Raw genomic sequence first — 18,679 nt, forward strand, 5'->3', positions numbered from 1 at the left:
AAAGGCTAAGCTAATCTACCACTCCCAAAAAAGAGGAAGGCGGGGAGGAGCCCACACAATAACAGATCTCCCGGGCTCCCAGCCACTTGCAACCCCTGCGCCGTGTGAAGCGATAAAGTCAGAGGCCACAGTATCAAAGGGGGAACAGAAACAGGTACACCCAGGTCCCAAAATCAGCACATGAGTCACCACCCCATCTACAAAACTAGACAACAGGATACGAGCAGCTCCACCCCGTGTACAAAGTGCCAGGAGAAACAAAAATGTCAGAATAAATGTGAGGAGCCACAATTTCAACACGCGCCAAAAAGGCGCCCCAGCTCGAGATCACAACCGACAGGCCAGCAAAAGTTAGCACCCGGAAACCCCTAGCTCTAATCAGGTCGCAAGCGACCACTACACCATGATACCCGACAGGAGCCCGCCCCAGCTGGAACAAAGGAACAAGATGGCCGCCTTAGGCAATGCAGAGACAAAGAAGAGCAAAATGGACGCCACCCTTCACAAACAGCCCCCCCGTCTCAATACATCGTTGGCAAGCAGTCAGGCACCTAAGAGAATGCAGCGGAGCCAATGGCTCACAGTTCACCAGGATAGTCAGTTATAGCGCCGACTGTGCCGTAGACAAAGGTTGCAATGCCACAAAGGACGCCTTGAATGTGAGAGCTAAGCAATAACTAGCAATGAAAAATACAGATGGGGGAAATCAAGCTTTATTCTGCGCGTGATCCGTACAGTCACCCAACATAGCATTCTCAACCCAATCCCCGCCAGGCAAGAAAGCAATACAACAGAGAAACTGCCTAACCCTGTCCCGATCTCGGACGCCCCTCTGAACACTTCCCTCGACGAATGCCGACCCCCTCTACAACAAAGAAACAAGATGGAGGCAAAGAAGAAGGGAGAGACTCATAAATACAAAATGGTCGGTGCCAAACACCCGACAGTGCATTGATCGCAGCCAAACTGTCCTGATAGCACAGATACAACAGGGAAGAAAACGGAGGCTTCAATGAGAGAGTCTTCAAGGGGGCCAGAAGTCGCCTAGCCGGCAGTCTCATTGTCGATAGTGGTGGTGAATACAATGAAACAGTCCCCGAATGTGGTAACAATGTATCGCAGGCAGAGTCGGTAAGCTGTCGACTACAGGCGCCATTCCAGTCGTAACGGGTCTCACCACCGCTGGAAACACTCGGCAACACAGTAGCAATCGCAGGCACCACCAGGGGAGTAATCAATTGTTGCTGAGAACAGTCCCTCCGTATCTGCTTCAAGTCGAAGGCTATGGCATCGAGTTTCTCGCTCAGCCTGTGGGAGCCCTGAAGCAGCGTCGCTCGCAGTTCACCAAGGGCAGAGAGGACATCACCATAGGACAGGGTAGGCTGCGGTCCCCCTGTGCCTGGGACACAAGTGGGTATAGTCAAGTCAGACCCCGGCCCGGCCATGGTGCCGCAGGCACAGGGCGAAGGTGGGCGATCCTCTCCATCCCGCAAGTCAGCGGGTGCATCCATAGCGCCCACAAGCCGGTCGCAAAAACATGGGGGGGTGCGACACCAACCAGCAGTTGCCCCGTCTCCCATTGCCACCAGCTGTAGCCCAGCGTCGCCAGCGAGGAGCCCCCGCCGGCCAGAACAGGCGGTCAGGGCAAACGGGCTATCCACCGAGTCCGGGCAAGTCCCGTAATGGAGTCGAAGCAGCCCTCACCCGGCACGTAACAAAGGAGCCGGACGTGCAGTGCGGTCTACTCTTCAATCGCGAGGTAGTCGCGATCTACAGCACTCCACGGCCTCCAGTGCAATGTGGTCCGCGATCCAGAGAGAAGCAGCTCCTCACAGGTTATGGGCATCCTGCAGGCAGGCCAGCCGTCTCCGCTCCGCCGAGGTCCGGCATCCGGCGGCGATTGAGATCGGGGCAATGGCGTCGGGACGGGTACCAGGCTATCTCCGCATTCCGGACAAGCTGAGATTCCGGAGGGACATGGGCGATGTCAGCGCACAGTCCCCGATCGAGCAGCCGATGAATTGAGCAGGATATCAGGCAGGATAGTAATGCGGGGCTCAAAGGCTGGCAGAGCCGGGAGCTTACACGTCCGCTCCGGTCGCCATCTTGGCTCCTCCCCTCAAGACTACTCATTCTTGTTCGTGCGAGCCCCCTCCTTCGTCTCCACTTTGTCTCTGGGGTTCATGCTGAGCAGTTAAAGTGTCTAACCAGTCCGCTGCAACCTCTGGCGTATCAAAGAAATAAGCCTTCTCATTATGTTCAATTCTCAGCTTGGCCGGGTATAGCATGGCGTACTTGAGTCCCTGGTCACGAAGCTTCCGCTTAATTCCCATAAAGCTCATTCTCTGCTTCTGGACCGCCTGAGTGAAGTCTGGAAAAAAACTGATGGATGAGTTTTCATATTTCAAGGGGCCCATGGGTCTGGAGGCCTGGAGGACCGCATCTCTGTCTCTAAAATTAAAGATTCTAGCAATCAAAGGTCGAGGCGGGGCACCGACACGCGGCCTACCTCCGGTAACTCTGTGCGCTCTCTCGACGGTAAAGAAATTGCTCAGACATTTGGGCTTCAGATAATTAAGTACCAGCTCCTCGACAAAGAGATCAACCGCTTGCCCCTCCGCTTTTTCCGGTACTCCTATAAGGCGTACGGTATTCCTACGGGCCCGTCCTTCAAAATCTTCCAGTCTACGGATAGCCAGATCATTTGAGGCCCGCAAATTCCGAACCTCCCATTGCAGTTCGGTTACATCGTCAGTAAGACAAGCAGTCTTGATGTCAAGTGATTTGACTTTTTCACTTGTCTTCGCGAGGTCTGCCCGAATCAGATTTACCTCAATTGATACAGCATCTACTTTATGGGCCAGGGTTTCCATCTGTTGTCCGAGTGAGGACTTGATACCGTCAATGGCGATCATCACATCTTGTAGCGTCGGCTCCGCTTCCAGCATAGAAGGTTCCTTCGCTCCCTCTTGCTCCACCAGGCGACCCTTTAGTCTGTGCATATCGGTCCATGTTATTAGTTTGGGTATACCTTCCACCTCTTGTGGACTTCAGTGGTCGCTTCTCACCCTCTGGCTTAGCCGCCATTGTGGGACGACGTTCGTCACTCGGTTCCCGGCAGAAGTGAGAGGCAGGCTCTATATTCAGGCCGATATCTTACTGACGATTCTTTAGGAGTGTCCGGCAGCCATCAGCTAGTTTGTGCTATCAGCAAAGATCTTAGGCCTCGGCACAGCGACTGGTGCGACACGCAACAAAAACCTTCAATCTCGATTCCACAAGTCTGCACTCCGTGAAAGCACCCTTATTCTAGGATCTTTTGTCGTCTATCAGGGTGTCAACTATCACGGAGTGGGTCCCAATGAGGTATCTGGGAGTTCAAAGCGAGATCTAAAGTGAAACCAAAGTGGGAGTCGTGAAGCAGGGCCAGTCACTTCCGGTCTTCAGAGCCGTTGTTGTCGCATTACAGCTCGGGCACAGCGCCAACTCACACACCGGGACTCCAAGAGATACAGGCCTCAAACTGTCCAGATCTCTAACTCTGGTCCCCAGGGGACTTTCGGGATACGGTTTTCAGCAATTGACACACCGTCAGTTCCGCAGCAATAAGCACAGTGGACAGGATAAACAACAGGATATATTCCGGGGGCTGCAAGGGTCTCGGGAGCCCTAAGCTCACGCGGCCATCTTGGATGCGCGCGAAGCCTACTCTGACATTTTCATATACATCTGCGTGCCTTGTAGTTAGACTTTTTAGTTGATGCTCAGATGTCTGTGCCTGACACCATTCCACCAGAGATGGGGATTTTCACTCTTCCAGTGTCTTACAGTATTGCGTTTAGCCTCTAGGAACCCAAACCACACTAGGATCTTGGAGTAAGTAGTACCATCCACCATCCCCAGAACCATCATCTTGGAGTTTAACTCCATCCGGTGACCCATCACAGTCATGAATTCTCTTTGAATGTGTTGCCAGTAAGCATGTGTCACAGAACAGGCCCATTAACAGGTGTAGGAAGGTGTCGCGCGTCAGCACACCATGGACAGCTGGGAGAAGGCACCCTACCCATGCACCATAACCTGGTTGAGGACAGTACAGGTCGATGAAGATCCTTAAACTGTATTAGTCGTAGAAGCAAGGCTATGGCCAAGGTGCGTGGGTCCATCCTTGTCTCCACCCATTCTTCATCTTCAAGGTGGCCTTCATCCTTTTCCCATCTTTTAAGCAGTGGTAAGAAAGGATCAGTTGTATTAAGCAACAGAGACTCATAAGCCCTTGAGATACCTGCCTTACCCTGCGGTTCCATTGTAATTTTAACCTCAAGTGGATTGTACTCAGGAACTGTCACTAACTGGTTTTAACGGAACTCCAACAGGTGATGGATCTGCAAATACTTAATAAATTGTAGCGCTGTTAAGAATAAACTCATCGGCCATTTGTCCAAATATTTTGCTGTGGTTCTTTGCCCACACATCCCCCACTTTTAAAATGCCACTGGGGTCTCACACATGGAAGCCACTTAGGGCAAGCACCCATGGCAATCGTATACCATGCCTCAACAGTTCTCATATGCCAGAATTCCCTGCTTGATCAACGCGTGCTCCATGGCTCTCCACCCTGCTGTCTGGATGGGGTTATTTTTGGTATGCGATTTGTGGCGCAAACAATATTGTTTGTTTGATGTGTGGGTACAGGTGAAGTGCTTGAGGTCAGAGTTTGAAAATACAAGTGTTTGTTATTTGCCAATATACTGTTCACACTGAGTTGTAACTATCCTTCGCGGTTTGTTTGCTCATGGAATAACTATTACTTTTGATGCAATGTGTGTGAGAAGTGTGGAAAATGATTCTTCTTCTGTTTATGTTCCTACTGTGCTGCTTTGCTTAGTGAGAGTGTTTAGCTCAAGGTCAGCACAGGGACTTTCCCTTTGTTTTCCAGTTGAGAAGCCATGAACAGTGTTTTTAGTGGCATAAACACCAATTCAGACAGCATGAGTGTTGGCAGGTGGTGGGCTTTCTCATGAGAAGGAACAAAAGGAACTTGAAAAGATACCGATAATATACATTTCTCAAATTCTGAGCAATCCATTTGCGAACCCTCGCTTATAAGTGCAAATACGAAAAAGAGGCTGAATATGTCAGAAGCGAAAATGCACTCCATGCCCAAGCATACCATGGGTATACAAAATGGCTGTGATTATACGTGGTATTTTCGTTTAATGCAATATAAATCAACAAAAAAATGTAAAGTGGTAAACTGAGTTTATAATCAGAAAGACAGTTGTATGAAGAATATTTGATGTGCACTGGAAGTAGAAAGTTCATTTCAAGTCTTCTATCCTTTCGGATGCACCACTTTGGGGATATGGCAGTCAGGATATGAGAACATATGTGTATGATACTGCTGACTCACCATAACCACCAACTCCACCTGTTCTCCCTCAGACAATACCAAGTTAGTCCAAAGCACCCAAAAGTTTCATGTTATGCTTTTATAGGTGCAATGCACACGCCAACTGGTGGATAGCTGAATAGGTCCCAACCAAGTAGTTGAGCAGCCCCACCAAATAGGCCCTGATACAAACTTAAACTATAGTCCGAACCCATTACATTACAGACTTAACTCTAAAATGTATGTGATAACTTAAAGAGGGTCCCTGATTTGATTTAATCGATGTCTTCAAGTTTAGTCTGATTCACAGCATGGTCTGGGTAATTAAAAGTAACCTGACCATTTAGCAAGACATTAAGATGTTCAAATTCACTTCCTGTCAGGATCAGGAGTAAAGGGAGTCATGAGATCAGCAGACAGACACAGCAAGGAAATAGCAGGAGGCAGCAGGATTGGAGGATTTGGAAGGCTGGTCAGTGGCAGGTGGGGCACAAAGGTATCAGTCATGCCTTCCAGGTCAAGGTCACAAAGAGACCATTGGAGTGATACCACGAGGGAAAACAGGAGCTTCTAGGGGAATTTAAGACCTGTCAATAATAGTGGTCGGTTTCCTCACAACTGCTTTGTTGTATTGCTCTGAAATTTGTAGTCTGCACCCTTGTTGTTTTCACCTTTCCCTTCCTTGTTTCCTTCATTCTGCAGCTGACAACCTCTTCTTGGCTTTCACATTTAATGCCCAGCAGACCCTGTTGCACTCTGAATCTACTTGAATGGCAAAATTAAACTGTCGCCACATCACATAACACCTCATTGGATCCATAGCTACTGCACCTTGTTGATTCTCTTTCCAGACTCTGTGAGTAGCGTGAGATTACAAATACTCTTGGCCTGTTACCGGCAACTTCTTACCGAGAACCTGATAAGTCTAGAACTGGAGTGCCGGTGTGACTGAAGCAGATATCTGTTTGAATAAACTGGCTCATCTGTCCTTTTATTAGGCTGTACCCAGAGGACATGTACAAGTGTATCGGTGTCTGAACAATCACCAGAACCTGTGAAGTTGGTACCAAACCACCAAAGACGCCTCCGGTGTTTCTCTAACTCTGGCCCTCATTTTCCTTCAACTGAGAATGTGGGTTCTGAGCTTTTGTCACTCAAAACTGCATCACTCTTCTGGGGTGGAGGGTTGGGCATTAGCATTGGAATCCACCATACATATCCTTACTGTTGAACCTCCCCCTTCTTCCTACTGTAAGATAAATCACAATGATTCTCACATGCAACCAATTCATTACAGTAGAAGCACCAGATCACTGATGTTTTTTGTGAGGTGAACACACAAAATGTAATGTAAATGTAAATGTACAGGAATTTATATAGCGCAAATCACCGAGCGGTTTCTAAGCGCTTGCTTAGGGAATCCGTCCTGGTATTCCCCTGTGAGATAACCCCAGCAGGGTATCCACAAGGTGAAAGCCAGGCATCCCGCTGTGAGGGGCCGTTGTGGAGATTAAGCAAGCTATTGCCCAGAGTCGCAGAGTGTGAACCCGTGAATCGAGTAGGCACCGGAGCGAGAATTGTCGAGTCCATGGACATTTTAGGACTCCTGACCCCGCCGAGCCGGGAATTGAACCCTGGTCCCGGGCTGATCTCTGCTTCCAGGTCTGCCTCCTCTAACCAGTGAGCCACACTTCTCCACAAATCACCCCAACAGGAATTTGACTGCAGGGTAAACTTAAATCTATGCACATACATGCTATGCATCCTCAAACAACAGAACAGAAAAATACTTACCCAGTGAACTTGTCACTCCTGGTGCCCTACAGCATTCCTTCAGTTCTGTCTACCCAAGAAGAACAGGGAACTCTGCCTATGTATTGATTATAGAACAATTAAAAGACTAATGATCAATAATAGATACTCTTTACACCTGATTTCGGTAATGTTAAGACCCTATCCAACACACCACTATTGGTACCAAAAAAGACATTAGGGAAGCCTGCCTTTTGATCACATTAAACAAGCACTTGAAAGGAAAACTGTGTTTAGAATCAAATACAACCTTTCCAAATACCAGACAATGGTGTTTGTGCAATGCAATTCCTTGATTGCCTTTGAGTACTTCATAAATTAGGTGTTGCTTTTATTATATTGATATCTTTGTAGTTGTATGTATCGACAATATTCAACCTTCTCGGGATTGGAAGATCAACAAGTTAACCATGTGAAGCAAGCTTTACAAAAACTTAAAGAAAAAAAGACTCTACAAGAAAAAAGAAAAGTGCTACTTCCATGGCACCACAGTAGATTACCCTAAATTTGAAACTCACACGAAGTCTGCAGATGGATCCTGTGAAGAATCAGGCAGTTACTAGCTGGCCTTGCAGACTTGTGTACAGTAATTCTGTTGCTAACTGCCTTTCTAAAGGTTTTGAGACAGAGGGCCCGATTTAAATGTCTGTGGTGAGGAAACTCCATCACAACGGAGACCAAGTTCCCTCCTCTGCAACTTTATCGTCCAGCTGCCCAATTTTCATTCAGACGGACCATAGTTTGATTATGATTGAGACTACCACATCTCCATTGTGGTCTAACTCCCCTGACACACCAATGAAGTAACTGCTGTTAGAGTTTTGGCTGTATGTACGCCAGCCTAATTTAGATAGGCGGATATACAGCCTTTTTTCAAGGTCTGTCATCGCGAGGAAAAACCTGGCAGCAAGCGGCATTGAAAAGTGCTCTATGTCCCCCTCAAAAAGGCGAGCAAATTACCATGGAGGGGTGCATTGTTTTTTTTTATTTTTGAAAAGAAAATCCACCTTTTTGAAAATAAAATAGTTTTAAGTTTGCTGTACATCTTCGTCATGTTGATGGAGCTATCTGTCAAACTTACAATGCACTGACAGGAACCAATGTGATGGCAATTGCTGCCAAAGCTAAAAATGTCCGCTGAGACAGTGGACATATATACATTTGGCAGGAGGAGACTCCATCAGGGTGATGGAGTAATTTACTCCATCGCCTTGATGAACTTATCCCCTCCTTCCAACATTTAAATCAAGCCCAGAATTACCAAAAACATTCTAAAGTGTTTACTACATTTATTTTTCTGTTAAAGAAAGGAGTATTTGTAGGAAAGCTGAAGCTGAACAATATGCATCAATATTGCTATGTCGGCGAGCATTCCAAATGTGAGGCAACTTAAAAAAGATAAAAATCACCTCCAGCCAAGATGAACTTGAGGATCTTGAAAAGGAGTGGAAAAAATAACAGGCAGACCCAAATGATCTTTCAAACTACAGACTTGTCACCCATGGCTGTAGGACTCATTGTAGAAAATGTTTGGCCTATCAGTTATTATCCTGTAAGTACAAAATATATTTTTTGAATAACATTACCAGTACATTAAAGTCAAAATAGTGAGCGCCAAAATATTCTATCATATGTAGATAAGTATAGGTCTAGGCTACTACACAAATATGTACCTTGACTATAAACATATATATGTAATTAAATGTATGAAGATATAGAGTTAAGAATAGTAAATGCATGTACAGTGCATGTACCGCCTCAATATTTTGGCTTTGATATTCTTGAATTCGATATTCCTTGCTTGATATTCCAGACAACAACCCTAAAAATGATCTACTGGCCCCAAACCATAGGGGTTCTACAAAAGCTGCAGCACAGAACCAACACTAAAAGTCTTAACATTATTCAATGCATCTTGGACAATTCAGTGCATCTTAGACAAGAGCAAACCTGCCTCATCCTCCTCCTTTTTTTAAGATAAAGAAATCTTTTCATTAAGTTTTGCATAATTAAATACACAAGCAAAAGTGGTAATGTCAGTATACTGGTATCATAGCATGTAGTATACTATCCATATTCATTCATTTTAATGCATAGTCTGGGGTTACAGCTATTTCACCGCCATCATACCCCCATTGGTTCTCCTTTTTCATATATGCCTCATCATTCTTCTTGATTTATCAGAAGCCTCAATACTTTGACCAGGATAGGCTCATCCAAGTTATTGAGTCCTACGTGTGTTTTAAAGGAATTGTTCTAAGTTTGTTTCTTTCTTCACAACTCTCAAGCAATTGGTAAGATTATGTCAATTCTCCTCCAATCCAACTCTGATCACATGCAAAGTTCTATGAGGATCAATTCTCTCTCCTAGTACCTTTGCTAACTCCCACTGATTTCCGCCTGCTGTTTTCCATATGAAGACACCAACGTCTTCATTGGAGTTTTAAAATCAGCTCCATCTACTTTCAGTGTTCTTGCACTCTATGACCAGATTTGTTTCTTGAAGAAGAAAATAACAATACAACAGAGAATGTGATCCCCATTTAAAGCCTGAATCAAATTAAAAATTGTTTTTGTAACTTATTTTTTTAATGTAACCGAACTAAGCCTTTTTCGAGCTCCATTCTCATCCTGACACACAGTAAGCTCCCCTGTCACCTAAATTCTCTTCCACCCCCCACCCCAAACTTGGTGCCCTTACAAATATTAGCCTTTTATCCTGGTAGAAAGAATCTCTGCCTCTTTCTGTTTGGTCTGATGGCTCTGCTCTGTCTATGCTATATGCTACTGTCACTTTATTCTCTTCGCTCACTACCATCTCTCCACCTCATCTCAGTATTGCTAATTCTTTCTTTCAGTGAAGCATGAAAGAGCTTATATCGTCCCCTGTAACCTCTTGGTTGACAAATGTTTATGTTGTGATTAGAGTCATGTTCTATGTAAAAGAGACATTGGCTCTAAGTGTGTCTACAATTCTACGGCTCAGTAACAGCTAGAGGTGTGAGCCCATCTGAAGGAACCCGGTGACAAAAATGAAAGGATATGTTTAATTTAGCCCATGCTGCCAAAAGTCTTAAATACATAAGTCAAACAGAACATATTACAACCAATGAGAGCAGCAGACAGACACCAATTGGGCCCAAAAAATGACGCCATCTGCTAAAAATATAGAGTATGTGCTTGTAGTGTCTGTGAGGGGTAGAACACTAGCGGGCATAAACTAGGCCGCAGGCTTGGGCTGGACTAATTAATAAGACACGCACTCTAGATTAACTCACTGGGCCAAGACCCAGAGCGGTCTTGAGTCCCCTTTATTTAAACCATCTGGTGAGCCTGCCCTCGGGGTGCGTGGGTGCATGTAGAGGGTACATGAACAGGCCGGGTGGCTCCGTCACTACATCCCTCCAATATTTTAGATACATAACCCTTTCAGGGGAGTGTTCAGTCTCTCTTGGCACACCACGCGAACTCTCTCAGTCTCTGGCTAGGGTTCGGGTTTGGCCGGAGACTATAACTCTGGCTCAGGGAGTTCTCTCTTGCTTTCGACCCTTCCGTCTCCTTCTCTAGCTCGGCGAACATGGTTCCAGAGTTTTGCAATTCTTCCACTGCTCCCACTTCTCTTCCAGCTTGGGGTCGCAAAGCCTCAGGACTACCTGGAGGGTCTTCCGCAGGGTCTGCCCCGTCTCCATCTTCCAGACCTTCCATAGCTTGGTCAGCCGGTGGCGTTCCATCTGCGACTTTCTTGAACCATGAGGTGTTTCTTGTGACCACACGGGTACCACGCATGGCCGATGCCATTATGCCCTGTACATTGATTACCTCTCACACTTTGGGCTCATATGGAGTGCGATATTTCCAGCTTGGGTGACGGTCCTTCACCACAACTCTGTCTCCCACACGGATGCCCATTGACTGGGTTCTTCGAGCTTGGCTCGCCTTGTCATTAGACGCTTTCCTTCTGGCCTTGGCTGCACCTTGATCCAGCTTTGGGGGACTCCTCGATGAATCCGCAGGAACACTGTCTCTTGGTGCTCTTCGAAACATAAGGTGAGCCGGCGCACACTGGGTGATGCAGTGTGGGGTTTGACGATAAGCACTGAGAAACTGCGAGAGGCAATGCTTGGCATCTTCTCCCTTCTCCACCCCAAATCTGAGGGCCTGGTTCATTGTAAGCATGAACCGCTCCACCTCTCCATTTGCCTGGGGCCACTGTGGCGTGATCTTCCGGTGTCGGATGCCTCTGGAGGCCAGGTAGTCTTGTAATCTCTGCCTTGGAACGGCGGCCGTAGTCAGATTTGATCTTTTCCGGCAGTCCCATCATCGCAAAAACGCGCTCCAGAGCTGTCTTGACGTGGTGGAACACTGATGACGACACTACCTCCACCACCGGGAACTTTGAGTGGAAGCCAATAAGCATCAGCGTGTTTCGCTCATCCGGGAACGACCCAAAGTCAATGCTCACTTTGGACCACGGTTCCAGACACGGATTTGCAGTGATCACTGGATGGGGTGCAGAGTCGCCACCCGTGATGTTGTAGGAGTGACAGGTACATACAGCTTCCTCAACCATGGCGTCCACTCCCGGGAATCAGACTTTGCTCCTGAGTCTGGCCTTGGTTTTTGAGACACCTTGATGGCCTTGGTGCGCTAAGCGGACCACTTCCTTCTGCAGGCTTCTCGGGATCACGAGTGTGGTCCCCCGCAAAACCACTCCATGGAGGCCTTCGCTGAGCTCGCTTGGCACCCTCCACACTTGTTGTCGGAATAGCTGTTCCTCTGCAGTTAGGAAGCTAACACCATCCAGAAAGTGGCGCCAGTTCCGGTTGGCTAACATGGCCTTGACCTTGATGAGGCACTCGTCCGACTCCGTTGCTTTCCCGATGTCTTCGAGCATGAGGGTGACAGGACACGCTTCGAGAGAGACCATCCAGACAAACTCCTCGGTGTAGTCTTTGTCTGCCGGCAGAATCGGGCCAGGATGCCATGACGGGAAGTCAACAGGGTTGCTGACCCCTGGCCAGAAGATCACCTCTAAATGGTATGCTTGCAGCTGCACTGCCCACTTCTCGATCCGTGGGAGGAGCAAGTCAAGATGTGCCGGCGAAGAGCAGGATGAGAGGCTTGTGTTCACTCGAAATTCGTGCCCATACAGGTACAGATGGAAATGCTGGCACGTCCACTTAATGGCCAGGGCCTCGTGCTCGTTTTGTGTGTACCGCATCTCTGTGACAGTCAACGCCCGGCTTACATATGCGGTAGGGACTCATTCTTTGGACTCGGTCTCTTGCATCATGACTGCCCCATATCCTATGGGGCTGGCATCTACCACGACCTCCTTGCGCCGATGTGGGTGAAAGTATGACTCGGTCATCGATGAGGGCCTCTTAGACTGCATGAAACACCAGATCTTCCTTTGCGGACCAGACCCATGGCTGGCTGGTCTACGTGAGGGCAGAAGCAGCTCCGATAAGGATTCCAGGTTGGGGATGAACTGGCCACAGTATGTGGCCATTCCCTAGAAACTCCGGACTTCGGTGGCTGACGTGGGCCTTTGGACAGATCGTAGGGCCTCCGCTTTCTTTGGGTCTACTCGCAGCCCTTCCCTGGAGAAGATGTACCCGAAGAAGTCTACCGACTCCTGATAGAACGAGCACCTGGCACTGTGCAGGGTGAGTTGAAGGGTGGCCCGGAGGTGTATATGGTGCTCCTCCAGTGTCTTGACGAACACAAGGATGTCATCGCTCAAGTTTATGCAGTATGTAGGGGACCCCCTCTAAGAGAACATGACAGGTCAGGGAGAAGAGGGGAGCAAACACACAATAATAGAAACAATCTCCCTCTCGACCTATATTCCCTTTTCACTAAATTTAATACAAATACATAATGTGAGCTTAAATAAATCCCTAAATGACCAAATCACAAATCATTAACAAAAATATATTTTTATTTCATTTCTTTTATGAAAAGTGTTTTCATCATAGTACCATATGTATAAATCTTTTTTAACACATAATATATATACAATTCAATGCAAAGAGTCATATAATTCTATCTCAATGAAGAATACAAAAAACAATATATAAGAAACATCCCCAGGTAGAGAGACACAAACCAAACTCACAAACCACCATTCATACCAAGTTCATACATACCCGAAACAACCTTCACATTCATTCCATATATCTAGGGAACGGTAACTACAGAATAACTTTGTAGTATAAATGATCAAAGTGCAGCAACTGCATATAGCAGGATCTAACAGGGCAGTGGTAAATGCGTTTCGGAGGCTGCAGAATGATGAAATGCCACCTTCTTCAGGACCTGCCAGATATAAAACTTTAAAAAAGCTACTCAACCCAGGGAAGTGAAAAACAACCTACAAAAATATAAAAAGAATGAAAACACCTGGCCCACATGTCAAGACTATTACACTGTGCAGTCCTGTGAGGGTTTCTCTTATTGCGTTTTGGAACACCTCCGTGTCCGAAGAGACGCCAAAGCTCAGCCTCTTATAGCGACGTAATCCTAGAAGAGTGGAGAACGTCATGATGTTCCTACTGTCGGGATGGAGTTCCAGCTGGTGATACCCCGCATTGAGGTCAAGTTTGGTGAACCCTTTGGCGCTGTTCAGATCGGCCACAATGTCGTCTAATGTGGGTGTGAGATGGCGTTCCCTCTTTTTGCGGCCCTATTTAGTAGGCACATATCGATGTAGAGTTGAGCATCTATCGAGCATGCAGAACGTGCACCTGGTTTGCAAATAAAACCAACTCCAGGTCCTCCCCCGTGTGGCAGCTGAGGAGTGTGCCCCGTCTTCCTTCCGTGACAAGGAAATTTGTGCTAAGGCGACGGCCTTCGCTGGTAACTTCGACCTCCATGACTCTTCGTAGTGGAAGCGGATCATCATTGTCATACGTGTAAATCCTGGCCTTGGATGGTAGGAGTGGCGGGCGTGGTGACAGTTTCTCATACTGGTCGCTGTCCATCACGTTGACTGACGCGCAGGTGTCTATGAGGGCACTTACAGGGGACCCTGCTACAGTGATATTGCACATGGGCGGCGTTTTGTTCCTTCCCGGCTGACAAAGGACACAAAGAATACGTCGTCGTCTTCAGCTCCTAAGCCAAACCCTGGTGGGGTGTTGTCTACTTGGTCTATTGGGTCCTCCATCGTTAGTTGCCTCACCGCCGTCGAGAGCCAACGTGGGCTCGGGGCGTTACTGCGTCCTCTTCCACTTCTGCAGACCATTGCGAAATGGTTGAGTTTTCCGCATTGTGAACATGTTTTTCCTATTGCGAAGCACCTCCCACCAGGAGGGTGGTCTAGGCCACAGTTTCCGCACGTGCTCTTCTGAGAAGGTCTCGTGGATCCTTTTGACTGAGACGGCCTCCTTTGAATCGCATCCACTCTTTCCTCTGATCGTGGGCGTCCACTGTGGCAGGGGCTGCGAAGAGGGCCGGTTGAGGGCTGCTTCCATTTCATCCGTGAGAGCGTTGGACAGCTCGTGGGACCTGGCGAGTACAAGGCTTTCATCTAGACTGATGCCGGGTTGTTGTAGTATTAGGCGTCGCAGCGTGACTAACCGACATCCCTGGATGAGCTGCACCTTGATCTCCTCCCTCTGGTCTGGCAGCGTGCATGAACTTGCAAGCTTCCGTAGACAAGCGTAGAAGATATCTATGGTCTCGGCCTCGCCCTGCCGTGCCTGCCAGAGGTTAAAGCGTTCAAAATCAGGGTTTATCTGAGGATCGAAGTGGCGGTTTAGGGTCGCGATAGCCACGTTGTAGTCGTCATCTGCCCCTCTATCTGGCAAGGTCTCCAAGAGGTCGTACAGCTCGCCTCCTCCGTAGCACATGAGGAGCGACCTCTTTACCCTTCCATCCATTTCCCGCACGCCAATGAAGTAATGGTCCAGGCGCCCAATCCAGGACTTCCAGCCGGCTCAACCACGTGACTGTGGGAGCGCGGCTGAGTCGTGATGCTGTAGGGCGTCGGTGCAGGCAGAACGGCAGCAGACCTGGGCAGCGCACGCACATGCGAGCAGGGCAGGTCTCACCTCTGGCGCCACTACAGGTGCCAAAGACACTAACCAGCAACGATGAAGGCGGTGGGGGTGTGCCAATGAAGTAATGGTCCAGGCGCCCAATCCAGGACTTCCTGTGGTATCTCAGTGCAGACGTCTCCCTCAGGGTCTTGCTGGGCTGTTGACGGGTAGGGGGTACTGAACTGAGGGCCTCTATGAGCAAGGAGCGAGCCCCAGCAGCACAGACACACAGCCAGCAGCGGGACACGCTGTGATTAGCACGTAGTTTCAACAGCCGGCTCAACCACGTGACTGTGGGAGCCCGGTTGGGTCGTGATGCTGTAGGGCGTCGGTGCAGGCAGAACGGCAGCGGACCTGGGCAGCGCACGCACAGGCGAGCAGGGCAGGTCTCACCTCTGGCGCCGCTACAGGTGCCAAAGACACTAACCAGCAACGATGAAGGCGGTGGGGGTGTGCCCGCCGAGGAGACGCACCCCAGCGCAGCTCCACTCTGGGCAGGCAACTCACGCGGAGTGGGCACTCGCTTCGAGCACAACAGCGCCAGGTACTTCAGGTATGGACACGGCGCGGCGTGGGGAAGACCCACCTTGTCGCTAGTGTAGTGTCAGTGAGGGGTAGGACACCAGCGAGCATGCATGAACTAGGCCTGCAGGCTTGGGCCGGACTAATTAATAATAGAACAAAACAATTGCCAATGCTGAGACTGACTACTCCACTACTTTGGGTAATTTCATGAAAGGAAACATGAAATTCTGCTTTAAATATTGCACCTTAGTCATACACACGCTATTCAATCTTCATTTATTTTTTCAATTCTTTTTTCAAAAGACAACATACTTAGTTGTGCATTTCAATACATAATGAACATAAACACAAATATGAAAAAATGATGAGGGCACACTAAAACATATTCATCACCATACACTTGGCCAATTACACATTCATATCACATTCACACAAGCATCCATCCTACAAACAAAAGGTCCCTTTGCCACATAAAAATGTATAATTGAACAATTGAAGCACCACGAATCAAAGATTTAAATTAATCAAAACTTTTTTCGAGGAAAATGTTTTCCTATATACAAAGGTAACTTCTGGGTGACCAGGGACCAGGTCGGTCGACACATTTCGAACCCCGACTGTTTAAGAGTTCTCCTCAGCACCAACAACTTTCTACAAAAAACAACAAAACAACATGTTTTAGACTAACTACACTTCAGCATGACCTATGGCCTTAGGTCAAATCTACACCCCTCAAGACGCTTCCCTACCTTCAGTTCTCCAGACCATGATTAGAATCCATGTATGCCAAAATCCATACTTCACACATAGACAACACTGAAAAAAGAGAATTGAAAGTACTCAGATATCAACATGAATAGAGTGGTGAGTTACTACATTCTACTTATCGATCCGTGAAATAGGCTTACCGTGAATTGCACGTTGTTCGTGTGAATTAAATCATTCGTCGTATACAGATGATGGGTGGCTGCCCTTCTATTTGTTCCACTGAGAGATACAAACGTGTCCTCAACCCCTACGATTAAATTAGAAAATGCCCTGTTTATTGCAGACTTATCAACAATTGGATCGGCTTCTTAACTTAACTCACACCACTTGTAGCTGCTTACCCCGTGATACTGGGTTCGGCAATCCCAATTTGCTTACAGCGTCCGCTGCTTCAGATGCGGGTCTTCTTTTTACCTAATAGAAGCCCAAGGAATGCGGGACATTAATCATCTGTACCCCTTCTATTCTAACAGCCCTTTCTGCGAGGCTAATCTGTTTTCTTACCGAGCGGTTGTGGGCTCCGTTTGCGAGGCGATTCTTTCCCTGCCATTCGGACATCAGCGCTGATCCAAAGGGAGCGTTTACTTCCTGTAAAATCACATGACTGCCGCAAGGGAGTCTGGACTTTGTGTTTTTTTTTTGCCTACTTTCTGAAATTCGAGAACGATAATAAACTGTTATTTTGGAACTGTAAAAAAGACTAGACCGGAGCCACAGAAGGGCACCCTGAAAGTGCATCAGCCAAAGGCTCGCAGATTAAGGGCTCGTAGTGCATAAGTATTCACAAGGATTTAAATATTTCAGAAATCTCATTGAGACCGTTAGTGGCAGTATTAAACTTCATAATGAGGAGAGCTTCTCTTTGACTTAAACGTGCCTCAAGATCCCCCCCACTAGGATCTTTTTCAATTTTAGATAAAACAGTCCATCGCAGCTCATTTTCTTTATGATCTTTAGTAATCCAATGATTAACAAGTGGCGCATTCTCGACTCGTCTCCATATGCAAGATTTGTGCTGTGTAATGCGCTGTCTGATTTCCTGGGTCGTTTTGCCAATGTACAGACTTGGGCAAGGGCACATGACTCCGTAGATCACATTTCTGGTTTTACAATTAGTAAACACCTAATGTTTCCAATGTATTTCATTGAATGCGAAAATTGAGTTTTCCATGGTTTGGTCGCAACAAGTGCATGCCCCACATTTGTGGTGTCCAATTACAGGTGTTAAGCCCAACATACTCCTTAAGGTTGGTGCTTGTTCCATCGGTAGTGATGCACGGACAATATGATTGGCAACACTTTTTTCTTTCCGGAATGCAAATAATGGTGGTGCTTCAAACTCTTCATGTAAATTTTTAATCAAGTGCCAGTTCGTTATGATTAGTTTCCTTAGTTGATGGGCATTTGGGCAAAACATGGTGACGCAAACAGCTCTTTTGAGAACGAGTTTGTTTTTCTTCTCCAATAAAGTTTCCCGAGGTGTCCACCATGCTCTCTTAAGGGAATGTTTTAGTAATTTTTTAGGGTATCCTCTTTGTAATAGACGATCCTTGAGTTGATTGGCATGGCTGAAGTAATTTTCTTTGTTTGAACAGTTTCTACGGATCCGTAGAAACTGTCCATACGGTAAATTCTGTCTTAGGCTGCAAGGGTGATTGCTACTGTAATGAAGAGCTTTGTTTCTATCAGTCTCCTTTCGGAACAAAGTTGTAGCCAATTGCCCCTCTGATACCACCACTTTGACATCCAAAAAATTGATTGTTTCATTGGAAGCGGAGCAGCTGAATTTGATGACTAATTAATGAGACACGCACTCTAGATTAACTCACTGGGCCTAGACCCCAAGAGGTCTTGAGCCCCCCTCGGGGTGCGTGGGTGCGTGTAGAGCGACGAGCGTACGTGAACGGGCCGGGTGGCTCCGTCACTACAGTGCTGTATGAGCCCCTTTTGATGCTTTGCTAATCACTAACTATTGTGAAGATTTTTTAAAGACGCGTTTTGGCTTCTGCCTCTGACCTGCTGCATTTGGCGCCAATTAACCGCCATGGTGGATTAGGCTTTGTGTGAGGAAAGCCTTTGACTGACTGCGGATATGAAAAATATCCAAGAGGGTCTTGAGAGTTCTGAGGGCCACTGC

This window comes from Lissotriton vulgaris, chromosome 8, assembly GCF_964263255.1.
Source record: "Lissotriton vulgaris chromosome 8, aLisVul1.2, whole genome shotgun sequence".
NCBI lineage: Eukaryota > Metazoa > Chordata > Amphibia > Caudata > Salamandridae > Lissotriton > Lissotriton vulgaris.